This window comes from Acomys minous, assembly GCF_964271855.1.
Source record: "Acomys minous genome assembly, chromosome: 3".
NCBI lineage: Eukaryota > Metazoa > Chordata > Mammalia > Rodentia > Muridae > Acomys > Acomys minous.
In genome coordinates, this window is record NC_140485.1 from 117140784 (window position 1) to 117168075 (window position 27292).

At 42.8% G+C, this 27292-nt stretch overlaps 1 long non-coding RNA gene across 1 annotated transcript; it reads right to left on the reverse strand.

Moving 5' to 3' along the window:
• Positions 1–5476: 5476 nt before the first annotated feature.
• Positions 5477–27034, reverse strand: LOC311594051. Its single transcript, XR_014777928.1, has 3 exons — positions 26791–27034; positions 21409–21456; positions 5477–6795 (listed from the first exon to the last, which is right to left on the reverse strand). It is a non-coding gene; the product is annotated as an uncharacterized lncRNA (long non-coding RNA).
• Positions 27035–27292: the final 258 nt, after the last annotated feature.

Genomic DNA, 27292 nt, shown 5'->3' on the forward strand with positions numbered 1-27292 from the left:
GTTTTTTTTCTTTTCTTTTGAAGTGTTGTTTTATTTTATTTTCTTGTTTTTAACTGAGATATTGGAGTTTTATTTGTTTTTGAGAAAGAACAGTGGGTCTGTTTTGATATTCAAAATAAATTGACTATCTGAAAGATAGGAAACTCTTAAAGTCAGAATGATAGATAAAACAGGGGAAATACAGACATAATGACTTAGTTGAATAAGACCCCAAAAGTAAAGAAACAAAAATTCCCTTTCTGTACTCCAAGAATGTCTCTCTAGATGATTTGTCTAAATACTTGTGTAAATTTTACTAGTTATTTCTTCAGTATGAGAGAGAGAGAGAGACAGAGACAGACAGACAGACAGACAGACAGAGACAGAGACAGACAAACAGACAGACAGAATGAGAAGTAAGCCCAGCGTTGAGGTCAATGTGCTTCCAGGGGCATCAGGTATCTTTTTTTAAAAAAGAGCAGAGGTCTTAAGGACTTGACAGGGTAAGGGCAAAACCAGAGTTAATGGCATGGAGAAACCTGTAAGGTTTGGCATTGGAACCAAATGTTCTATCAGCTTCCAATGATCCAAATCCACGTTGGTTGGTTTTTCTCAACTTGACACAAACAAAAGTCACTTGAAAAGGAGGAACCTCACTAGAAGATTTTCTTCTATTATACAGGCATGCTTCTGAGACATTTCTTGCTTAAGGATTGATGTGAGAGGGCCCAGCCCAATGTGGTTGCTGCCACCCCTAGGCAGGTAGCCCTGTGTGGTGTTAAGAAAGCAATTTGAGAAATGTGTGCAGAGAAAGCCAGCCAGCAGAATTCTGTGCTTTCTGCTTCGGTTCCTGACTGCACTGCTGCTTTGGCTTCCCTTGGTGTTAGAGTGGAGGCGGTAAGCCAAGTAAGTCCTATGCCCCTGAGTTGTGATTGGTCAGAGTTCTATCACAGCAACAGAAAGACAAACGAGGACACCCCGGATACATAGAATAAGGTGACTTTATTCAAGTGGCAAGTAGGCAACACCCAAAAATAATGGGTGAAAAGTGGCCATGATCTGCGACAGGGCCAGCCTACCATCCCTAGATATTTAATGTAGTCACCCAGATCTGATGGGTTTGAAGTCCTTCTCTTACTGTAATGGAGAGACCAACAGAGCTTTCTTGGCAAATTGAGAACCTACACTGACTTGCACAGCTTTTCTGTATTACCAAAAGAAAACATTACTTCTCTCAAGCTGACTCCTTTTCCACGGCCACTATCAATTACACCCTAGCGTAATTAAGTGATTCTACGAAAGAAACATGGATACTTCATGTTTGACATTAAGTGTCAGGGACATATGATGACATACATGGTGTTTCACAGCTGAGGACTAAGACATGTGTTGAGATTTTTTTAAAGGTCATGTTCTGTCACACTACAACTCTGCTTGAACTAATAACAAGTCTTTTTTGGTGCCTATGAAATGTGTCATCCTATATGGAAGATCAATGGAACTGCAGATTCTCACAGAAGACGTCAGACAGAAAAGTATCTAGGGGGCACTGACTACATGAAAAAAAAGCACACTCACTCTGATAACACGTTCAATTTCTCTGTGCCTTCGTGAAACATGTAAAGGAGAAGTATTCCTCGAGTCCCTTTGGCTGTGAGAGTACAGAGAGCAACCACAATTTAGTTGATTTTAAACCTGGCTAGCCATCGGACTTTCTTGAAAAAGTTGATGTAAATAATCAGAACCGAATCTCACTCCAGCCTTTCAATATCCATCCCCCACATCATTCACTCCAGGCTGAACCCTCCCTTATAGGATGGCTCTTCCTTCACCATCCTTTCCACTCTCTCCCTGTGGACTTTGGTTGGCTCGTTATTTCTTTTAGGCCCATGCTCTTGTATTAATTACCTCCTAACTGTCACAAAATAGCTATTAGAACAACTTAAGTGGAGACGATTCGTTCTGGCTCACAGTTGCACATGTTCCAAGTTTGTCATGGCAGGTAAGGCAGGTAAGGGCTTATAAGGTTCATGGAGGCAGGAGCCTGTGGTAGCTGCTTTTTCCACAATGCCCACCGTGAAGCAGAGACCCACAAATATGGCACAGCCCTCATAGTAACTCTCATAGCCACGCCCACCCACACATTCACCAGCCTCTCATTCCTCCAGCCCGTCGTCTCCTTCCAAAGGTTTACAATCTTCCTAAACAGCACCACCAACATGAGCCAGTGGGGGACATCTCACACTCAGACCTTAACATTCTTGTAGTCAACAGGCCCTGGACAGCCCATAAGCAGAGAGCTGCTGGATGGTAGGCACCCTCTTCACCTGCTCATAAAACTTTCCACAAAGCTTAGAACCTTGTCTGTGTTCAGAAAACATGGGAGGATAAAGAAGTGTGTGGCAAATGACAGAAATGTCCACAGTGAACCCAGAAATCTTAATTTGTGAACAGCTCGACATGAGGTTTTGATAACTCGAAGAACTTACCAGATTACTACAAAGTTGTTTCCCAGTAAGGAGAAACTCTTGGAATTGTTGATGTGGACAGAGGTGCAGCTTCCTGAAAATGTGACTGAGGCCAATTCAGGGTGTGCCTATCCCATAGTGTTGCCTTTGGATGTGTGCTTACTAAGATTCATCTGAGGAGACAATGGGGGTGCACTAGTGGTTGACACCTCTTCTCAGAACACAGACTCTCTGGGCATCCCATTATCCCATAGAAAATTATCATTTGCTTATATTCCTGACTGCCAGCAGTCACCACAGCCCCCACCCTAGGGCAAGGCTGAGACACACATTTCAGAAGGACAGAGGACCTTGGATACCAATGAAAGTCTTAAGGGTGATTTCACAAATGTCCCCCAGCAATGAATGATGACATTCTTAGTTTTCAATGGGCTAAGAAATTCTGTCAATAGACATGGAAGCAAGAGATAGTTTATCAAAAGTACTTAAATTTGGAAGACAGTCTCATGTCTATTCCCTTGAAAATAAGTTGTTATAAAACACTGTAACTTACCCACTCAGTAAGGACCCAGAAGCTTAGATCTCTTTTGCTCCACACTGAAGCACCCAGGCCCAGTAATTGCCTATAACTAACACAAAGAAAGTCCTCTTGACCTTTGAGGTACACTTTCTTGAAGACAACATTATTTCATTGAAAAGCCAAACATACAAATTCTCTATTTTTTTATTGAAAAATGTGTTTTATGACAGACATGATATATTCCTTCCTTTTGAGAATTACTCTTTACCTGTGATTTTTAATTTGGTCAATTTTATTGGGTGAAGGAATGCCCCCCAGGCAATTAGGAAAACACATCAATGGCTAAACAAGAAAAGTTGGTACTGAAGTAGGGTATAGTGAGGCAATTTAGCCACCAACAAAAAACATGAAGGCTTGACCTTAACTATGTCCCAGTTCTTGACTCACTGCTCATTTGATTCACCAATATCAAAACATGGCTTCACAATGTTATGTGTCTTTTCCTCAGGAGTATATGAACAAATATCTATTGATCCCAGATAAAGCACCAATAATAGACCACTCAAGTTTAATTTAGTGAAATGAGTGGGGTTACTTATTTGATCAAGGTTGAAGGATTACTTACAGAACCAGGGGTGTTCAGAGGAAGCTACATCATCAAAAAGCCCGTCTCAGCATGGGTAAAGACTAATGAAAGTTGTATCTGTGGAGCTCCATGCAGGACTTGCAGACCACTCAGCATGGCAGAGAGTCTCTTTTTTTCTACAGCAATTGTTATTGCATATATAACCCTAAGGAGTGGCCTTGTGATCTTGTAGGCTTCAGGAACTTCCTGAGATTTGTGGGTTTTATTTACTTCCTAAGACTTGTAAGTTTGGGGGGATTTTTTGGCTTGGGGTTTTTTAATTCATTTATTTGTTTGTTTGTTTAATGATAGTCCCTCCAGGAAGGAATGTTTTGATTCAGAGTAAATAGCTATACCACAGGCAGTTAGGAATCTGTTCCCTAGCCACTAACCATGCCATTTATCTTCAAGGTTCTCAAGAAGAAAAAAGAACATTATCCTCACTAAATAGCCTCTCCTCTTCATAGCACTTCCATTAAGTCAGGTATTTCCTTATCTTGCCTTTGATTCTATCAGCAACTCCAGCTGGAAATACTTACTCCAACCTCCTGCCATATGCACACAAACCAGTCCGTCCTTCAGCAGAGTGCCCAGTAAACAGTTTCTGTCCAGTGTGAGCAATCTACAGAATAGTAGCAACTTGCAAATTGGTAGAGACTGTGGCTAGTCCCTGACCCTTACAAGAGGCAGATGATTTCCTCTCATCAAAGAGTCAGAACTCAGAAGCCATGCTTTCCATTTTGGATAATTTCACAATTTAGCATCTATTGTGTTCCAAGGCCTGCACTCTCCTTAACTGTGTAAAACATAAGAAGGTGTTGAAAACTCTGAGGTGGAAATTGTGCAATGTGTCTTTGTCTTAAAAGACATGTATGCCATTAACTGGGATAAATACCCTATGCAGACTGGCTCAGGAAGGTCTTCATGGAACTTGGGTAGGAGGAATCATATCCTTGTCAATCCTCTGTCACCTCTGGACTAACTGACTTACTAGAGAAGACCCCGATTTTCTGTAGCCACCTCATCCTACACAATGTTTTCTAATTCTTGGGACAAATCTTTTATAATAGTAGCAAAGTGGGTCACAAGGAAGAGAGTGAGTAATGGCAAAAGCAAATTATATTTATTTCTATTTTGAGTGTGAGCAAACTTCAATGGGAATCTTCTCCGGGCAACACTGCTTCCTCTTAAAGTAGAGACAGACTTACTTCTGCCCCATGGAGATGCTTATGTCCCTGCAAGGGCCCATGTGTCTCATCCAGGCTCAGCCTCTCTCTCCCCTTAGCTGTTGAAGCCCAGTGAGCTTCATCATCCAGGTTGACTCAGTCTTTAAATAAATTATTTTAATCTGAGATTTCTGAAGCCCAAGAAGCCCTCAGACAAAAGTTAAATGCCTGGGTTGACATTTGCTTTTAAAAAAAAAGATTTCAATCCTTAAATGGCATCCACAGTTTAAAAATTAGTTATTGGTTAAAATTTTTTTGAGCAAGTGGTTGTATCAGCCAACGTGCACAACATGAAGAGGTTTCATACCTACTCCTCATTGCTGTCTTGGAGACCATCTGGCCAGTGGGAACCAACTACACTTGGATGTCATAATTCATCACATGCTAGATAATGAATTAAGGCTTAACGAGAATGAAAGAACAGTCATCTGGAACTGGGATTTCCAAGTGTTTATTTACCACAGTGGCTATAATTCCACAGGATGCCTATGGATTTTCTATATAGGATGATAAGGTTCAGGGAGGATGGTTCCTGATCTGCAAACATACTAATCTCTATGCTACATGGTGTATCTATTGCTATTATGGTATATATTGCATTTTTCATAGGATAGAAAGTATAAAGCATTAACTTGATATTTGAAACTTAGTGTGTAAGTATACCACAGATAGATACCTTTTCTATCAAAGATTTCTAGGAAAACCGTGTAAATGGAGGAGGAACATTAAAATATATCGAGCATATACAAATCATGCTGTGAGTTTTACTAAACACAAGGACCAGAGGAACAGATTAGAGATGGGTGTGAGGTTATGTTATTTAAGACACCGGCTGTAATGCTTGAGTGTTCTAGTTTGAAAATACGTGAAAGACTGACACAGAGAAAGATGACAGTTGCAAATGAAGGGACCGGTGACACCCATGGCCTTAGCAGAGGCCAACACCATCTCCAGGGAGGCTGACAAATCTGCTGGCGCCAAGATGAAGTCATCTCTTCTGAATACTGCTATTTCCTCAAGAGAATAATAAGTGAGGTCAGCAGCTGATAGGGAAGACTGGGAGGTGGAGTTAGATGTTTGGTGACAGAGGCGATGATAAAGGCTTGCCTTCCCCAAATCCACCAGGGTGATGCAGTCAGCCTAATTAGTATTCCTTTCCCTCCTTCATTCAGCAGCTCATGGGCCATCCTGGTCACAGACTATCCAGGTCCTTAAAAACATGGAGTTCCTAGAGCGCCTACAGATGTCCAGAATTGAGATGTGTTTTGCATCATGTGCCATGAACACTTGCTTTTTCCCTAGCTTGGGGGATGTCACACTGATATTCCAAGTAATGAATACAAATTCCAAGGAAGAGAGTCAGATTCTCTATTTCCAGGGCAAGGCATGATCAGCCAACAGCCTTCCTTCAGAGGAGAGTCTTAGTGAGGGTTTTTATTGCTGCAACAAAACACCATGACCAAAGAAGCAAGTTGGGGAGGAAAGGGCTTATTCAGCTTAGACTCCCACATTGCTGTCCATCACCGAGGGAAGTCAGGATAGGAATTCAAATAGGGCAGGAACCCGGAGGCAGGAGCTGATACAGAGGTCGTGGAGAGGCACTGCTTACTGTCTTGCTTCCCATGGCTTGCTCAGTCTCCTTTCTTATAGAGCCCTGGACCACCAGCCCAGGAATGGCACCACCCACCGTGGGCTGGGCCTTCCTCCATTGATCAGTAATTGAGAAAATGCCTTACAGCTGGATCTCATGGAGGCATTCCCTCACCTGAGGCTCCTTCCTCTCTGATGACTCTAACTTGTGTCATGTTGACACACAAAACAAGCAAATACAAGGAACATCCTCTTTCTGTGTGGAGTCGAACATAAATATGAAGGTGACAACATGCCCACTGTAGCAGCACCAATGTATTGAATTTTCATCTTTCAGGTGTATCTGAGAAGGGTCATGATCAGTGTCCAGTGCTGGCGCTAGCTTGCCTGTCCAAAAAGAAAGATGCATGTGAAACCATTTAAGGAAGTCCATAAAGAGCAGCCCTGCCATACATACTAGAATGTGAACCCTCTGGGGTCCCCAAAAGGTGCGCGTAGCACTTAGAACATCATATTTACTTAGAATCAAAGTTAGATTTTACACACAAAGTCAGTCATTTAATCACATCTAAAAAGCAGAGAATAACGCTATTGATGCCCTTTATATTATTTTATTTGTGCCCAATTCTGGCAGTTCTGGGGGTAAATTGGCCTCCATTATTTCAATAATTATGTAAGGACACAGTTTTTAGGGGAAATCTCCCTGATTTAAATAGTAAACAGATGAGATATTCTTCTATTAGGTGATAAAGGAAATAAAGGGAATGTTGCTTTACCTGCCTACCCTAAGCAAGGCTCTGACAGTCAATGCTATAGAAAGAAAATATGAGAAGAGGAAGAGCCTAGGTACAGAGGAAGGGAGGAAAGAAAGGACCTAATAAGGAAAGAAAACAATTCTCCATAAAAAGCAATTATGAAGATGGATGTGAAACACCAAAGCCCCTAACTGTGCTGAGTTGTTCGTGGACATTTACCTTGCTTGCCTGGCCCCTCTGTAACTTAGTGATGGGAAATGGGGAAATGCCAGGAAGTCCTGGAAACTACTTTACACATTGACACAGACTGAAGTCAACAGATTCCCATGGTTTCTTACCAACCGTGCTGAGTGCCACATATAAAAGTAACTTTTATTCACCTGAACTCAGAGACATGGATGCTTCTGTGTCTTGAGATAAAGGAGACAGTGTTTGTATTCCAGCTTGATCACACAGCCCTAGAAGGTGGTTAGATGTAATCTCTTGCTAGAGCAGCCATGTTCTAAATTAAAATTCCTCCACAACTCTGCTTGTCATAGCTGATTAGCTCAGGGTTAAAGGGCTCCTCCAACCCAAACCCATCAGGCTCCTCCTGAGAGAAGTTTGCAAAAAGACCAAAAGATAAATAGCCAGCATCTCCTCTAATAAACTTGAACATATCCTGAGTGGAGAAGTGAGCAAGTTCTGGGATGGAGGACCAATAGAGATGAGCAGAAATGAGGATCTGAGGATACTTCATGAAACACTCCTTATCCCCACAAGGAAGCCTTCAGGTGTGTAGGCCAGAGCCACTGGGGTTTTAAATCCAACTAAATCCAAGATTATACATCTATAGCCCACCTAGCTCATTTCAATCACTTATGTCTCAATATTTACCAAAGCAATATTCCTTCTAATAATTCCTTTAAGCACCACAAATAACCTTTGATTGAATCAAAGGCCCAAAGACCAAAGATGACTTTGAACGTCATACACGTCCATAACTGACTTGATGACTCTGTTCGTTTTATCACATCTCTGCCTCTCTTTATTCTTATGTTCTTAGAGGTAAAGAAGTATGAATTCTTTTTCTATTTTTCTTTTATTGAAGACATATTTTACACACTATATGCCGATTACAGTTTCCCCTCCCCCAACTTCCCTGAGATCCTATCCACTTCCCCTTCCATCTGGAAATATGTCTTCTTACTCATAGCTCCAGCTCATTGTAAAATAAAGAGAGATGAGTGAGCAGAGAGGCACATAGATGAATGTATAAACTGAAGTATGGAAAAACAGTTGGATAAGTGGGTGGCTGGGTGTTTGGAAGAAAAAGCAGTTGAATAACTTGTGTACTTAACGTCACCATTCTGCTTTTGTTTTGTTTTCAGAGTTATAGGAAGGTGTTTTAAAGGCTCAGTGAATCCCTGTGAGCAAGGATCAGAACAAGTATCGCCCCATGGCCAGCATGGTGAATCATACCTGTGATCCGAGCACTTGGAAGACAGAGAGTTCTACACCGGCCTGGTCCTCATAACAAGGCCGGCAAAGCTACACAGTGAGACCATCTCCAAAACAACTCAAAGTGGACTGGCCTCGCTTTCCTCTCTTCCCTGTTGATACAGTTCACCAGGTAGCATGAAGAAAAGCCCGCTGCCTATGCCGCTGTTCCCTCAGGCTCTGAGCAGACATGAATAGTGTGAAGGGTCAACGTGAATCCAGCTCAGCGCACACTCAGCCTGGACTTTCAGTCAGATCCCTTCCCAACGCTAAAACACTTTTGCACTATTTTTTTTTTAATTTTTACTTAATTGTTTTCATTACTTGTTATATTTCTCATTAACTTTGTATATAGTTGTTCCTTATTTTATGCATTGCTGTTTTTTTTCTTCATGTAAACCCAACAGGGAAGTATTTCGAGCAGAATAAATAAAATGAGTAAAGCCAAGTTAGAATCAAATATACTCAAGAATAACATGTAGCATAGTTTAACGTGGACACTCATATCTTCATTTGGAGCAGCTCTCCTTCTTCCAATAGCTGCCAACTCTTGGATAAAGGTCTTCTCAATTCTCTGGGCCATAACAGCAGCAGAGTGACACTTGTCATGTGGGTAACTATATGTCCGCAGTTCAAGAGCAGGGTTTTTAAGATGTGTGTGGATGCTTAGTCTTGACACCCTTTTGATTAAAGCACTTTTTAAAATCTACTTTTGGCCCCTTGGGCATCAAAATCAAAGCCGTAAGTGAAATCTAGATTCGCTGACCTAAAGGCAGCTTGGCTCTCACACACTGAGTCCTCCGTCTTCCTCAGCCCTTCGCGGAGACGATGAACCTTCTAATCTCAGAATCGCCGGTGTTGCTCTGGGTCCTCCTTTTCCCCTGGTGGCATCTCGGTGGTTCCGGTCCAACTCGTGTCGTTCCATGTTCCCCGTGTTCTCCTTCTTCACGCAGTCTTTGATGACAGTTGTGTGCATGGTTGTTGGATTAACGGTCTACCCTGCCCCATTGTACCACCATCACTAGTAACAGATGTTCAACAAATATTCTTAATGAGCTTACAATTTCAGTAAATCAGAGTATATGGCCCTGGAGGAACGTCCATGAGAAAAGCTTGGGAAAGAACTTCTAATTTTGAATCCCTTCACATACTAATTTTTGTTTGCTATTCAATGAGTGGCTTCATTTTAAATAAAATATTCTATATTTGATATCCAGCAAGTTAGTGTGAATCACAACAGAAACAATATGGAATAAGCTTTTTAGTCCTATTGAGTTTCTAGTCTGGATATAAACATTTGCTCTCTACCTGTTACTAAAATATGTAATATTTTAAAGTGCTTTTCCATTCATCTAAATTTTACAATATTTAAAAATCTTAGCTCTGTGAGTTTTGCTTTTCCTTTAAGGATTTTTTTTTTCAACCCAACAGTTTAGCAGATGAAATATATGTACAGCTCATGAACATATTTTAAGACTTTTGGGAAACATTTAAAACAAAAGCTATTTTAAGGATTAGGAAATAGCTTGTCTGAGTATTGCCAAGTGAATGTGGGCTAACCTCTTTGTGGGATGCAAGGAACCAGAAAGGCAAAAACGCCAGCGTTCTCAGTTCAAGGTTACCAGAGAATGTGAACACAGCGTGTTTCTCTTCCTGTTAACACAGACCATAAAAGCAGTGTCTTCTTTCACTTAAAACAATTTAAACACATGCAAGGAGACTTTGACCGTTTTGCCTTTTGGTTTCTCAGGGAGGGTCCTGGATGGATTTTGACCCCCTTTCCTCCTTCCCGGTGTTTTATTGTGTATTTAATGAGCCTTGGATACCTGTGCAGCCCACTGTCTACATTTAAATGAGGGGGAGAGAAAGGAGCTCCAGATGCCTCTTGCAAGTGACTAACGCCATTGCCGAGTCTGGGCAGCAAAGTCCCTTGCAGCAAAGCAGAGAGAGGAAAATACTTCACGCAGAGAACATAACATCTAAATACCCTTTTCAAAACTAGGCACAGATGGGTGAAGACCAGCAGATTCCAACCAGAGGATTAGGGCAAAAACAAGTCCTTAGGCGAAATGCCTTCACCTCTTAAGGGTTGAGAACCTTAGTCTCTAGGGTCAACATATTAAAAATCAAGGTTTTTCTCTCTGCTTAGAACTCAGAACCCAAACACTGTTCTGTTTATATTCAATCTATTCCTAGTGGAAAGGTGTTAAAAAGCCTTGGGAGGCTGCAGGAGGAGGGAGTTCAAGGACAGCCTTGGCTGCATAGTGAATTCCAGGCTATCCTGGCTATTCAGAATTAAGTGATGCCTCAGTAAGAAAAAAAGGGGAGACGGAGGATGTGAGGGAGGGAGGAAGGAATTTAAAGGAGGAGCACTTACAGCAATAATTTTTTATATAATTTCAACAGTATTTTCAACAGGAATTTTAGGATAACCAAACATAAAATGGCCAGAGCCCCTACTCAGCCCATTGGGCCATGTCCCAAAACTTACCTGCATAGACAAATTTACCAAGTGGCAGGTGTTGCTTTAACAAAATCTCAAATATTCAATTTTACCAATAAAAAATTAGGAGCCAGATGCTGGGTAAAAGCCTACTAGCTCAGAGAGGCAGAGAAAGGACCCAGCTGACCTCCCTCTTCAGCCAGCGTCCCAGAAGAGACTATTCTTCTTGCCCATGACATCTCAAAACGCCCTTTCCACTGAATGGCCCTTCTGTCTACTTACAGTTCGATCCTTCCTCCTGACTTCTTCCCCCTCTCTATGGCTTTTTTTCTATGTTCACTTCCTGTCAAGTGGTTACTTGCCCTGCCCCTCGACCTATGGTTGATTTTATTTAAAAATGTTCAGGCAGAAAGCTCTTGGGTTAAAGGTATGGGCTAGGGCTGAGCTACACCACAACTGGAAACAGGTTTTTCTAGTAAACAACACAGTCTCAGGGTTCAGAGTGTGGCCAAATATCCTGCAACAGGTGAGCACTACAGGCGGAAAGAGAGCACCAGTGGAACATGACTGCAGAGAGAATTCCGAGCAAAGATGAATCCAAACTCCATTGCCCTGACTGAAAAGGAATTCTCTTGTGGGAGCAGACTTACAGCCCACAGCAGTCTTAGAGCCGGTTTGGAGCCTGTCCACCTCCCTCACGCCTGTGCTTCTCCTATAAGGCATTTGGGCAAAAATCTTTCTGAAAGATTGCATCCTGGATCTTACATAGGAATCCCAGAGAGACAATAATCCAAATTATTCATGGTGACCTAGACACAGGTATTAAAAATATTTATTCAGTGTTACTAAGAGTAGTGAGCATATCAGCTATGCTATTAGACATAAAGTGTGTATACTCAGTATGCCATTAACTATATAAATAAATGTTATGTGGTCCCTTGTTAATTTTGTAAAGTGAAGGGTAGTGTGTAAAGAAAGACGATGCAAGAAAGCCTAGTAGTTCCTTTTTATTTCCTACTTTCAAGGTCGTGTGATGAAGTTCCACTCACATGTCATAAATCCCGGCCACTGTGCATAGCAACAGTGGCAAGCCATAACAGGACAGAACTATTAATAATTTCTAAAAAGAAAATGTGCATTCTGAGACTGGCCCAAAAACTACAGCATTACTTTCATCAAAAGTGATTCAGCCTCTTTGGAAGTGGCAGTGCTCTAGCCTGATCTAGCCTGTTCTGTCCTGCTCTTGCCTGCTCCTGCCTGCTCCTACCTGCTCCATCTGACAATGACCAGTGTCAGACATCAGTGAGCTGATTGCAAACTCAGAGCTAGGACTTGTGAAGCAGTCAGAAATGCAAGCCGTCCCTTAAAATGCATTATCTTTCTTACCTGTTTGACCTCACACCCCACTTTTCTGTGCTTTTCTGACTTCCATAAGAGCAGCTCACATCTGCAATTGTCTCATGCTTACACATTACCTGATACATACCTGCTTCTAGTCTAAGTGTGCATTAGTATTTTGATGGCTGGATTTTAATTTTGTTATCACTAAATGAATCCCTGAATTTAAAAAGGTGTGGTTAAAGGATGCTGAACTGCTATAGCAAACAGATTAAAAACTTTCATAAGCTGAAAGCCTTGGAAATTCATTTCTTGTTTATGCCATAGTGCCAAGACTGCATCCTTCCATCAGCAAGTCTCTGCATCCTCAAGAAAAGCAGTATGGTCTTCTTGCTGCCCCATCTCCATGCAACACCATCTCCATATAGCACCATCATCTCCATGCACAACCATCTCCATGCACCATCATCTCCATGCACCATCATCTCCATGCACCATCATCTCCATGCACCACCATCTCCATGCACCACCATCTCCATGCACCATCATCTCAATGCAACACCATCTCCATGCAACATCATCTCCATGCAGCACCATCTCCATGCAGCACCATCTCCATGCAGCACCATCTCCATGAAGTACCATCCTCATGCATCACCGTCTCCATGCACCATCATCTCCATGCACCATCTCCATGCACCACAATCTCCATGCACCACCATCTCCATGCACCACCATCTCCATGCACCACCATCTCCATGCACCATCATCTCCATGCACCACCATCTCCATGCACCACCATCTCCATGCACCATCATCTTTATGCAGCACCGTCTCCATGCACCATCATCTCCATGCACCACCATCTCCATGCACCACCATCTCCATGCACCACCATCTCCATGCACTACCATCTCCATGCACCACCGTCTCCATGCACCACCATCTCCATGCACCATCATCTCCATGCACCATCATCTCCATGCACCACCATCACCATGCAACACCATCTCCATGCACCATCATCTCCATGCACCACCATCTCCATGCAACACCATCTCCATGAACCATCATCTCCATGTAGCACCATCTGCATGCACCACCATCTCCATGAACCATGATCTCCATGCACCATCATCTCCATGCACCACCATCTCCATGAACCATCCTCTCCATGCACCACCATCTCCATGCACCACCATCTCCATGCACCACTGTCTCCATGCAGCACCTTCTCCATGCAGTTGACCGAAGGTGAAGAACAGAGAGGACCATCCTAGGAAGCCCCAGCTGTCATGACACGAATCATTCATTGAGATACTGAGAGCCAGAGGTGATATCTGGGGGTGATTTGCCTGGCTATGAGGCAAAAGACAGACTAGACCTGAGGAGGTTGCTGGAAGCCACAGCCGCTCCCTCTAAACCTTTGGTGGAGAAAACAAAAAATAAAAAAGTGCAGGAAAAATGCTAAGTACTTTAAATGTCCCAATAAATACTGACATTAAAATCTCATAATAATTAGGAAAAATAGTAAGACTGTACACAGTAAAGTACGTTACACAGAAAAAAAAAGTAAAACTCCATAGGCGTTGTTGGCTTCTAAGTGCAGCAGACAGGCTCATCCAGCCCTTACAAATCAAAGGCGCTGTGAAAGCTCGCAGGCCTACTGGTCCGGGTGAGAGGGCACGGGGATTGAATCCACAACCATGGGCCTGCTTGTTCAGCCCCTGTTTATTTTCTAGATCTATCAGTAAAGAATGCTCATTTCTGGGATGCATGCTCAGAGCACCAATTTAAACTGCACTTTACACTGTGGTTTCAATGCCCTCTGTGTTTGAGAGTTAACAAATAAGGTGATATTCGGCAGTTGTGAAATCTGCTGTTCCACTGCTACTTGATTAAGATAGAGCGGTTCCCTTGCTAGATGCATCTCTAATTTTCTTCTCTCAGGGTTGAGGTGTGTGCCAGGGTATATTTGGTTTTTTTTTTGTTTGGTTTTTTTTTTTTTGTTTTGTTTTGTTTTGGTTTGGTTTGGTTTTGTGGGTTTCATTTTTATAGTTTTGCTGTCTCCATAAATAGATCAGGTGTATAAGATTGGGTCTCTGTCTCCTCACTGTTACCAAGACTCCTTGCAGACAAAGCAAAAACATGCCACAATCTTGGTCTAATTAAAGCCTGGCCAAATGAGTACATACTGAGCAGCGTGCACTCCAATCAGCCGGCCACCCACCAAGCGGGTGGAAAGGAAGGCACTGGGTCATCCCACAGAGAACTGGATGAGCCTTCAGAGAAAATAGGAGATAGCGTCTTTTACCATTGTCAAGTACAAACAGAGCTTCACACAGCAGCACACTAGCCATATGTGTGCTAAATACTGAAAGCATGATTGCAAAGAGAAAAATAGCCAGACATGTGTAGGGCAGAGTGGCTTTACTCTACTGCCCTGACTCCATATTTCTGAAAGAGTAATTCTAGGAAGAAGCAAAGGGGAAAAAAATGATAAAAATATACGGTCATTTAAGGATGATGACTGAAGTTGTCCAACTGAGTTTCTAAAAATGTTTAAACAAAAAGGTTGTCTGGGTCTCGGTGGATTTCAAAAGATGAAGGGGTAAAAAAAACCCTTAATCTCTTCTAATACTGTAGACATGTTTTCGCTTAGCAAAATTCCTCATTAGTTTTTAACTATTAGTTTAAATTCTGCCAACTGGAAGCAAGCAGAAACTTGCGGATGTGCTGCAGATAACTGCCTCTCAAATGGGAGTTGGTAGGAGGAGCTCTGGGCCTCTGCACAGATAGCAGGACGAAGAATGTGTAGTTTGGAAAACTCCCCACGCTGAGGCTGCGACTCCTCCACCCGCATCCTCATTTAGAACCGCTGCTGGGCGATTACTTCACAGTGTGAGAGCAAACTCCTCCCGTGTGGGAGAGACAGAGACTAAAAATGGGATACTTTTCCTTCTCCTAGGAAATTATGAAGGAGGAAGGGATGTCATTAAAAAAAAAAGAAATAGTCAAAGAAAGGAAATTGCTTCAAAATATATACATGTGAGGACAATAAAGGAATGATTTTTTTCCTTCAAAATTTTGTTTTTTTCTTTCCGTATATGTGGGTGTGTGTGTGTGTGTGTGTGTGTGTGTGTGTGTGTGTGTGTGTGTGTGCATGCATGTGTATGTCTGTGTGTAGTATGTTGAACATGCTGCCCCTCATACCTTTACTCCTTCGTTTCTTGCTCTGCCCTCTTACTTTGCCACCATAGATGGGATTTTATTATTATTTATCTAATTTGGAGACATAATGTAAAATTATGTCATCCCCCTTACCCCTGTCCCCACTCTCCTCCCAAATGCTTCCAAATACCCCTCCTTGTTCTCTTTAAATTCATAGCCTCTTTTTTCATTAATTGCAGTTATGTACATATATATGTACATGCATATATATTCCTAATTACATAAATATAATCATAGATAGCTTTACTTCTACTTTCATGTCTTGTACATACATACATAATACACATGTGACCTATGCATATAGTCACATGAATCTATATATCTATATAAAACATAAGAAACATTAAAAAAGAGAAAACAGGTTATTTATCCTGACATTGTCTTAATTCACTTAATACAATTATCTCCAGCTGTGTGCATTCCCCTTCAAATGAAGCGGCTTTGTTCTTTATGACTGAAAACATTCTGTTTTATATATAAATATATGCCACATTTTTGTTATTCAGTCCTCTGTTTATGGATCTCTAGTTTGGTTCCATAATTTAGCTGTTTTGAATTGCTCTATAGCAAATATTAGTGCATAAGACTCTCTGAGATAAGTTGACTTGGAGGCCTTTGTTTCTTTTTTTAAAATATTTTATTAATTTATTCACATTACATCTAAGGTGTTATCCCCTCTCTTGTATCTTCCCATTCCTCCCTCCCTCCCGCTTTCCCCCTACTCCCCTCCCCTATGACTGTGACTGAGGGGGACTTCCTCCCCCCGTATATGCTCATAGGGTATCAAGTCTCTTCTTGGTAGCCTGCTGTCCTTCCTCTGAGTGCCATCAGGCCTCCCCATTCAGGGAACGTGGTCAAATATGGGGGACCAGAGTTCATGTGAAAGTCTTTCAATACCCAGGAGTGATATAGCTGGATCAGTCGTACGGAAGATACGCAGAGCCCTGATTCACTGCTGGTACATGTGTAAAATAGTCCAGTCACTATGGAAAACAGTACAGAGACGTCTCAGAAGACTGACCATGTCTTCCATAGCTTCCTTCCTTTATGCATCAGGAACAGAACATGGTTTCAGTTGGAAACACTTGGAAAATGGAGATTGACGTGAAGTAGATTTTATTCTGCCAAGAAAACCAAAAGTCCTGACACAATGGGTCCAGGCACCTCTGGCCCTTCTCCGAGAAGCACAGTGCTGCTGACTGCTCGGAGCCTTCAGTTTACCATCCAGCATGAGTGTGGCTGTTTCACAAGTCACTCATACCTTCCAGGAAACTAGTGAGAGAAAAAGAATAAACCCATGAACATGCTCTTTAAAGAATACACATGGGAAGAAACTTCCAAGTGTCCCAACCTGAACACACGCCTCATTTAGGTGTCGTCAGACATGGGCAGTGATCTTAACCCTGCCCTGGTTTATCTTGCTGGGTTTATGAGGAAAAATCGCCAACCATGGTTGAATGTATTCCCTCTACACTACATACCTACCCACCCCACATGAATGTGGGTGGAGAGAAATGCATGGTGTCCAGCTGCTAACATCTCCCCATCCCTCCCCACCTTCTCCACTGCGTAGATACAGTTTCAATGAGAAAGAAAAACAGAAACAATCAGAAGTGAGGTAAGCTCTGCGTGGCTACCAGCACGTTCAGCCCCACCATCTTCTCTCGCTGCTCCCACGAGCGCTTCGGTCTGTGGGCCTGTTAACAGGCAAAGCCCCCACAACCCATCCTGTCTGGCCCTACTAAATGACATTTCTCCTGCAATTCCCTCATCCTCTTCTCACTGATCAGTTGGCCCTCTCTATATTGGAATATCCCATTGGCCTGGCCAACACACTATTATTTCGCCAATGTTACCCAAAAGACAAGACATTCCGCAGGCTCTTTTCCTGCTCCGTTTCCGAACTTTCTATGCTCGCAGTCGCTGCTTCTTCTTCTTCTTCTTCTTCTTCTTCTTCTTCTTCTTCTTCTTCTTCTTCTTCTTCTTCTTCCTCTTCTTCTTCTTCTTCTTCCTCTTCTTCTTCTTCTTCTTCTTCCTCTTCTTCTTCTTCTTCTTCTTCCTCTTCTTCTTCTTCTTCTTCCTCTCTCTCTCTCTCTCTCTCTCTCTCTCTCTCTCTCTCTCTCTCTCTCTCTCTCTCTCTCTTCCCCTGCCCAAAGCTAACAGGAGCTTCAACACTGCTTCATCCCAAAGTCAATTCTTGACTGACTGGTACGCAGACAACAGTGACTGTCCTCGAGATTCACTTCACTCAGCTTCCACGTGACCAAACCTCCCTCCTGCCTTGACGTCCACTCATTCTCACTTTTGTTTAATGCTCGTATAGAGCTCTTTCCTGGGCCCCTTACATATTTACTTGTGCCCCCTAACATCTGTGTTCATTCTCATGCTAGTGAGTCCCAAACACATACCCCAGTCGCTTCCTTGACTCCAGCCTGTTAAATTCAACTAGTTTTCTAGTCTGAGCCCTGTATCTCCTGTGCCTAAGCAGGGTATTCCATCGCCACTAAGACAAACCTCATCAACACTGATCAGGCTAAGCTGGCTCTCTCTGCAATGATGAGCAAGCTGAATACGGGAACAGCTTCAAGTACCCAACATTCCCGTATTGTTTTGTAGCTTGTCTACGTCTCCTTCCGGTGTATCCGTATCAGCTTTGCTCTAGGAGACAGAATGAGAGAGCAGCCTTTCTCCGAAACTCGCAGGGTACCCGGCAGAAGGATCAAAGAAAAATTGAAGTGTGCGCTGCAGGTTAAGTGTCTACCACTTCTGTTGGGCAATCAAGTGACACAAGCCACAACCCTGCATTGAAGAAAATGAAAACATTTGGTGGATAGAAATTCAGCCTTCCCATTGGTCCTCCAGTTGCTACAGCTAAAATGCTTAGCTTCCCTTTTTTAAAAAAATCTTCTCTATTTGAGAAAGGGTGGGGGAGGAGGTGGGGAGAGAAACAGTATGGATCAAGTGTGAGGAGGACTGAAGGAGAGAGCTAGGTCTACCCTCCAGGAAGTTTCCAGAAGTGATAGTTGAAAAGCACATCAGATCCAAACATGCTTCTACCCCACACTCCCAAATGGTTCCTTCCTCGCTCAAGTGAAAGCCAACATTGTCCAACAGCCTCGTAAAATTCTGATGTCTGCTCACCTGTCGCCTCTCTGCCTCTCCTCATCTCTGGCTCACCCCCATCCAAGCACAGGGAGTCCTTCGCTGCATGTTGTGTGCAAAGTGCAGCCCAGCCTGGGGACATTTTCACTGGAGACCTCTCTTCCTGGATTGTGTTTCTGCCAGATCACATCGCTCACGCCCATCTTCTTCTCCAGGTGTTTGTGCAAAGGTCACTTTCACAATGAGAATCTGTTTACAGCCTCAACCCCCGGCCCTCACCTGACACCCTCTCCCGTTCCTGCGTCGTTGACTTCCCGCCACTCAGGCCTTCTTCTCATCTGGTTTTGTCTCTCTCACTCTATGAGAGTGTACATTTATTGACGACACAGATCATTACCTGTTTCATTCATCGTTGCAATATTATCATATAAACCCTGTGTTTAAATCATTTGGTCTCAGTGAGCACTAATTTAATAAGTAAATCAGTGAGTAAAAATGAGTTTGTGGAACCAGAAAGTAGACATAGTTTAAAGATGTGGAGGAAATAATAAATACCAAGCAGTCACAAAAGTCAATGTTATTGCCGAATTATTTGTTTCAAACGAGTGAGGAAAATAACACTAAAATATCATTAACTGTGTCACATCTGAATTGATAGTATTAAGGACACACACACACACACACACACACACACACACACACACCACCACCACCACCACCACCACCACCACCACCACCACCACCATCATTTCACAAGTTTCTGTTTCACACTTAGTAAGAAAATACGATCCACTACAGCTTTGACTTAAGATTAAAAGAAGACAACGTTTTGCCCAGACTGATTATCTTACACCCTATGCTGACAGGATCTCAAAGAAGGCTTCCTCCACCTCAGCTCCATTTGGTTTGGGGCCTGAGTAAGCACTGTTATGGGAGGCTGCACTTGAATCCTGAGACTCTGAGCAACACCCCGTCCTGTATCCCCTAAGTGCTAGTGGCATCTTCCCTGCTGTGACAACCAACAAGTGTCCCAGACCTTATCAGATGTCGGGGTGGCTGGCTGGACCAGGCTTATCAGTCCACTGGGAACCACCACCCTAGAGGTAGACTGTGCCTGGGTAGTAGGCACCCCCAGGTGGCCTCACGGCTGTGTGAAACATGCGCTATGGGATTATGGGGGGGGGGGGAAGTGAAGAAGAGACACAGATCCATAACTGCAGGATCTCGGGAAGTCTTGGCAAGGCTTCTGTTCTAAAGAAGCACCCATGGCTTTACCCTCACGTCTCTTTCGTTCGGCAGTGTCGGCAAATGTTACCGGGATAGTAAAAGTTCCTAAGGCATGTCAGGTGTTTGAGTCCAAGAGGAAAGACAACAGTTCCAATGGGGAAAATGAAAGGAAACTGTGGGCTGCAGACAGGAAGCTCTGCAGTGGAGAACACTATTTCTGGAACTTTGTCCGCACTGTCACAGTGGTCAGACAAGGACAGCCCTGGAGGAAAAGTCCCAACGCCAACAGTCTGGTCAGGATGGATTCTGGATGGTGGCCTCCACAAAAAGTGAAGTGATTGGTTAAGAATAATATGATACTTCTAACTAAAACCAAATAACTTCCTACTGTTATTAAGCTTGGTACTAGCGTTTTTAATTTAAAAAGAAATAATTCAAAACTAACAGGAATTCAGTCATAAGACTATCAGCCAGGCCTGAAATTCTTCTTTAATTTACCTTTAAATGAACCTCTCAAATCATAAAACTATTTCTAAAATCTTAAATCTTTCATAGTTTTTAAAAATGACTTTCTTCTAGCCAATTTTAAATTTTCAGATCTCATGTAAAAATGCAATAAGATAAATTTTAAAAAATTAAATATGCCAGAAAGAAACCTTTACCACGTGACCTCAAATCGCTCAATTACGTGCACACACACACACACACACACACACACACACACACACACACACACACAGTATTTTAGCTATCTAAAACACCTGTGATTTTAAATAAATAGATTTTTAGCTACTTAGAAAGCATATTATCACATGATTATATGATGCATTCCTCTCACTCCAGCGAAGCCATTCTAACACGAAAATATGAAGGCTCCTAAAATAAAAATTTCTCTTTTCAGCTAGTCACAGTAGCTTGGAGAGTTGACATGAATGAACCCCAATGCATATATTATTAAACATACTTTTCCAACTTGTGGCGCACAGCTATCTGTATTTTCTCCACTCCATCAGCTTTTGCACTACAGTCACGTTGAAAGAGCAAAAAGAATTAGATTTCCATCTTCATCCTTTAAAATTATACAAATAAATCACAATAGGACCGAAAGCAAACAGCAGAAATTGCTGAACAGTCACTGGTCTCTTGGCTGCACAAATCAGAGCTCTTCTGAAGATGTAAGCCACCGTTACACTGACTAAAAAATGCTTCCACACTGACATCTATAGCAAACCGACAGAGCAAAAGAAGTTCGCCTTCATGTGTTCCCTTCTCCCCCCAAAAAAAAACCCTTGAAGTGAATTTACATTTTGTGATATAAATTCAAAAGTAACTTCAAACAGAAAAAAAAATGAATAAAACCACAACTCCTCTGCCAATGACGTGGGTTGAAGCTTCGGGTTTAAGAGGAAAATGATGAATACTCACGCATTCTCAAGTAGCCGTTAACACATAATCTTTATTCATCTTCCAAAGCTGATTTTAAAAAAAAGAGAGAGATACTATATTAAGACCCAGAACGGAAGGAAGCACTGAGTCTTGCCAAGCGGCTTACACCATGCATGTTCCTCAGTGGTCTTAAAGCCTCAGCTTTATTTAGTTCCGACTGCTTAGTTAATATCTCAGTCTGCAACTCAGGCCTGGGAACGCAGCTCTGGGCTGAAAGAAGTTCCCTGCTGCTTTCACATGGACTGTCTACTTCCCGCTGCTAAGTCTTGTGTCCAGTCACAGATCTGGACATTTGCAAGGGCCAGAGCGGTCACCTGGAATGGTGTACCCAGGGAGGTGTGCTATACTACCGAGATGTGTGTCCTGTGCAAATCATAGATGGCTACTTGGTTGACACCAGTCACTTCTAGTCCTTGTCACCAGAGGGAAAATCCACTCTGTAGCTACCGGGGTGAAACATCCTGTGGGAGAAGAAGAAGTAGAATGCAGCGACCAAGAGAAGCAAGTTTAAGTCAGGATGCTGCGAGCCCAGGCCCCCCTCCCCCAGAGATGGTTGAGTGAAGGGAGGTTTGTTTGCATGGTGACACGAAATATTCAAACCCAAGATACCTCCATCTGCCCTTACCTAACAAAAACAAGGCATAAAGCAGAAGCCCAGACAGCAGTATCTTCCTTATCTCCGCTAACGTCACAACCTCAAGTCACACCGTCTCCGGTTCCTACCTCACTCAACCCCACACCCATTCGTCACCAGGTCTTGTCAATCATACCTCAAAAAAGTGCCTAAGAAATAAACTCTCGGGGCTGGAGAGATGGATCAGAGGGTAAGAGCACTGTCTGTTCTTCCAAAGGTCCTGAGTTCAATTCCCAGCAACTACATGGTGGCTCGCAACCATTTACAACGAGATCTGGTGTTCTCTTCCGGCATGCAGACACACATGCGGGCAGACCCCTCATACATAATAAATAAATCTCATTAAAAGAAATAAACTGTCTTGGGGGCACTTTCATTGCCATTGCTGTGTCTGGGGCTTTATCCTTTACTTAGCCAGGTATCCTGCAAGTTGCCACCATCCAACTTACACTTTCGTCACCAGCACATTTGCCTAGAACAAACTCTGAAATTCAGAGAGCTCTCTGACAGGGAAGTGTCCAGCCCCTCCCCGCAACAAAACTATGTTCCCTCTGTTCATCTTTCAAGACCACCCACAGCCCACTCTCCTGTCAGGATTAACCCTTCTCTTTTTAATACCCGCTAGCCATATAATTGTACTGATACTGTCGGGCTGCCACAGGCACCGCAACAGAGGCAGGATGACTTGTGTCAACTGCAAGTCAGGGCTCAGCCTTCTTCAACTTCCCAGACCAAAGCTCCTTTGAGAGCATCTGTCATTATTTTAAAGGTGAGTTTTTAAATGTTTGACTTAGATAGTCAAGTGCCAACAAAATTAAGGGCTAAACACTAAAGTTCCCCCCAAAACAACTGCAGGTAAATTTATTCATCGGTGACATCTATAGAACGTGGCTACATTTCAAATGTTTTTTCCGTCTTTATTCACATTTCCTGATGAGCTTAGTGCTAATTCATCTTAGAAGAAATCTGAGGAAGAAACTGACCTAAGAGTAAAATCTTCATTCTTAGCAGGTATGATTGACAATGGATGGTTCTGGAAGTATTGGGAGTCACTCCCTCTCAGCATATAAACCACATGCATATTGTTCAAACAGAGACTGCACACAGCAGTTGAACAGTGTCCAGGAAAAAGATGATAATGGGGAAAATTAATGTAATATGAAACCACACTTATTTCATGTTGACTTTTGGTTTTCTAAGTAAAATATCCCAAATGTATTTATACTTTTCGTCAAAGCCAGGAAACATTAGCTGACCTGACCAGCTCTGTGCTTCCTGCTCTACACAGAGCTCTAACCTCTGCCTAAGCTATGTGCAGGAAAGATACAGGGGCAGGGGAAAAGAGAATCAGCTAAGCTTTGTTATGCAGTAACAATATGTTATTTGTCCTTTTTGTTCTACGTTTAAGCTCTCCAATGTAACATATGCATATATACCCTACATATGCACAGATATGTAGACATATACACATATAAATACACACATGCACACATTTTACTTGGAGCAGTCTGGGCTCTCTTTCCTTGGAATGAGTAAAACACACTTACACAAAATGTGCAAAAACATTTTGAAGAAGGAGAGGAAAAAACAGTTCCATGCGTTCTAGAAGTATTAGAAATGGCAAGCATAGTTATCATGAGATTAAAAGAAATTAACCACCACTTTAAAAGCTGTGCTGGGGACAAAAGGAGCTCGGACTTCAGGACACTGATGTTGAAATTCTCTATTTCATGAGAAATTGAGTCCTCACTGGGGCAATGAACCCTCTTCCATTAGCAGTGAGGCCCGAGCACTCGCCTTCCCGTACACCCTCATGTGAGAACTGAGTTATGTTTGAGTGGCTGCCTTAGGAAGAAAATAACTGTTCCGGGAAAGGGGACCGGGGGAGGGGTCTGAAGAAGGGCTAAGCGAAGGGCTGCCACTTAGCTTGTAAAGTGCAGCAGCTGTGGCTTGTTTTCACTAATATCTGACATGTTTCCTTGGCCATGGGCCAAATGGAGCCTGTACCCAACACTTCTGCCACCCTTGCTCTGCCTGTAGACTACTTTGTAACCGCTGCTTGGGACTCCAGTCTGCTCCAATCAATGCTTAGGTTCCTTCCTCCCCTAACATGCAGGCATCCCACCCTAATTAATTAACCCAACACCAGCTTCACCCAGGCCCTTCCCACACTTTGCGCCCTTCATGAAGCCCGAGACATCAGCACATTCCTAACTTCATCACTTGTCAACTCCCTTTCTGCTAAAGACCAGTGTCCCCTTTCGCTGACCTGGCCTCTGATTCCATCTCACTTTAAAGTAACCCACTTTAAGAGACAGTAACAAATGCAGCCTTTTTCCTGTTTGGTTTGTTTATTCCCTTTCACTGGGCCTGTTAGAATTAAAGATGCAGGGACTTGAGAGATGAGCCTAGAAAGATAGTGTGTGCATTTGATATGTGCTTGAGGGTCTGTAACTATGTTTACTTCACCTGTTACTAATTGGCCTTCCATGAGTCACTCATTCTTAGCAATTAATCCGCTATATTATTATCTATGTTATTATCTGCTATTAATTACACCATTAATCTATGTTCTGTCATAGATGCTGGCGCTATAATTTAAATGAATAAGTAAATAGAAATGCCTGCCCTTAGGAAAACATGTTTTAGAGGGAAGAGATATCTATTAATTAGTACAGAAATTTAAAAATATTGACAATCAAGAAACAGTATCTAGGATGAGGGAAGGGAATGGGGTGCAGTGTCAGGGGGTTGAGTACAAAGGAGGACGATCTTGCCATGGATTCTTTGGTTGGAGAAAGGATACATTTTATATGCACACACCCCTACATGTGAAAACATGCCTTATATGTAGGGGCTGATACTGAGGACTGAGTTTAAAGACTTACACACCCTAGCAAATGTGCCGAACCACATCTCTCTGTTTGGAGCCACTAAGATCACAAGGACAAAGCCTGCCTGGGCTTCAGAATTAGTTCAAGTCCAGCTTGGGGAAATTAGAGATCTTGTAATCCCAATTAGCCATGCACCACCAGCCCTGGGTCTCTTTTGGCTTTTGGCTTTTTCCCCCCTTTCTAAGTGTTGAGAAAAGCCTCTCTGTGTGTTGCTGAGTCTTATTGGGGAGTGGGTTGGGCAGAAGTGGAGCGAGAACTGGTGTCCGCTTAAATAAAGAGCAGAGCAATTCTCCAAATAATAATAACAATAATAATAATAATAATAATAATGACCATCACCTAGCAACAGCAGAGAGTCCAGTGGTAAACCGCACTACACAGGGAGCTACGGGAATAGTCAGTGAGACTGCACCTGGAGAGATGGATCCCACTGGTTAAGAGCTCTTGATACTCTTTCAGAGGACACAGGTTCGACTCCCAGCGCCAAATGGTGGCTCACAACTGTGTGCCAGCTCCATTTCAGGGGAATCTGTCTCCAGGTACACAGACATACACAAAGCAACACCCCCTACAGAGGAAATGAAAAGACTGTAAAGGTAAAAAGGAGATGGTGATAGCCACCACCGGGCGACGGCACAGGACAAGGTAGTCAGTGTCAAGCCATGGTGCAGAGCCACGCTCCCTTCACTGCTGCGTAACTACATTCCTTTTTTAAAGTCAGCATTGACCAGAACGACTCCATCTTGACTCTGAAGACTGCCATACTGTTATTCTCTTGAAAGAAAGAAATGAGAATCTCAATTCGTTAATCGCAGTCCAGGTCTCAAATTTGTTCTTTTTTGATTAAAGTGAAGTTATACCTCTGGCCACAGGCAAGAGAGTTTTTTGGTTTTTTAGGGTTTTTTGGTGTGTGTGTGTGTGTGTGTGTGTGTGTGTGTGTGTGTTGTGTTGTGTTTTTTGTTTTGTTTTTGTTTGTTTGTTTGTTTTGGAGGGGTAGGTTTTTAACAGCCTTGCTTCATTGCTCAAATGTTACACGGTTCATGCCTTATTCTTTTTCTTGAACCTGGGCTACCTTAGTCTGAGTCTTCATTTCCCTTGCATAACAGGCACATGAACACGCGTGCACACACGCACGCACAGGCATGGACGCATGCATGGCCCTCCAAGCAGAGATGCTTGGAAACTAACTCACACATCCTAATGTGGCTTTAGTAGCCACCACACAAGAAGAAAATGGCTGGGGATTAATTATGCTTATAATTTTCTGCTTAACCAGTGGGTCTTGGCTCTTTCCTTTCTCAGGGGACAGACAATAATTTATGTTTCTACTTTCAACTTTCCCAGTAAGAAACAACAACGTCCTCTGAAGTCAGGTGGGAAATTTATCCTTGTCATCTTCTCGCTTTTAAAAATTCTCAGAGAAAGAAAGAAAGAAAGAAGAAAAGAAAGGAAAGGAAAGGAAAGGAAAGAAGGAGAAATAAACTGTGTTCATCTTCCCAGAGCTCAGAAATACTTCCAGAGGCACATGAATCAAAACTGCTGAGATGCTTTCATGTACAATTTAAAAAAATAAAAGAATAAGGCTAAGCTCTACATATGATTGTGTCTGTCCTACAGCGCAAAAGTAACACACATGGAGTTAGGACAGACCTGCTGGCTCCCTATTGTCAACTTTCTCCTCCCTTGCCTCCTCATCCGGTGTCCTGCCAAAGTGCACTCTGAAATGTTATCCCTTCCTGTGGAGGGATCTAGTCCTACCCTGACTCTCCAGAGTGAGTGCCCTGTAATGCTTCTAGTGCCCATACCCTCCCCTCTGCTAGGAGTCAGACTCACCCTTTTCCTTCATTTCCAAGGGAACCATCGTGGCTGGAAAGACCGCTCTGGTTAGGAGCATGCTCTGCTCTTGCAGGAACTGAGTTCGTTTCTCAATACTCACAGTGAAGCTGCTCACAACTGCCAAAAGGACATTGAGGTATTCGTCTAGATATCTTAGGACGTGAACAGTTAGGGACCTTTAGATTAGTTCTATTTTGCTGCAAGGAGAGGGTTGACCATGGCCTGTCGAGACTACTGGAAACCAAAAGTAAGAACGCAGGAGGATAAACTCCTAAGTCTTTGTCCTCGCTGATTTGGCAACACTTGCGAGGAAAATGCAACCTACAGGACTTCCTCTAAGAGATCTCTCTTCTCTATTTTCCCAAGACCACTCCCTGTAGAATAGTCCCGGAGGACGCTTCGAGAGGAGAATGCAGGCCTCCTCCTAACTTAGCCTTCAGCTTCTCCCTGCCACCTACCAACCAGTCTTCCACCAACTAGTCTCTTCCTAGTAAAGCTC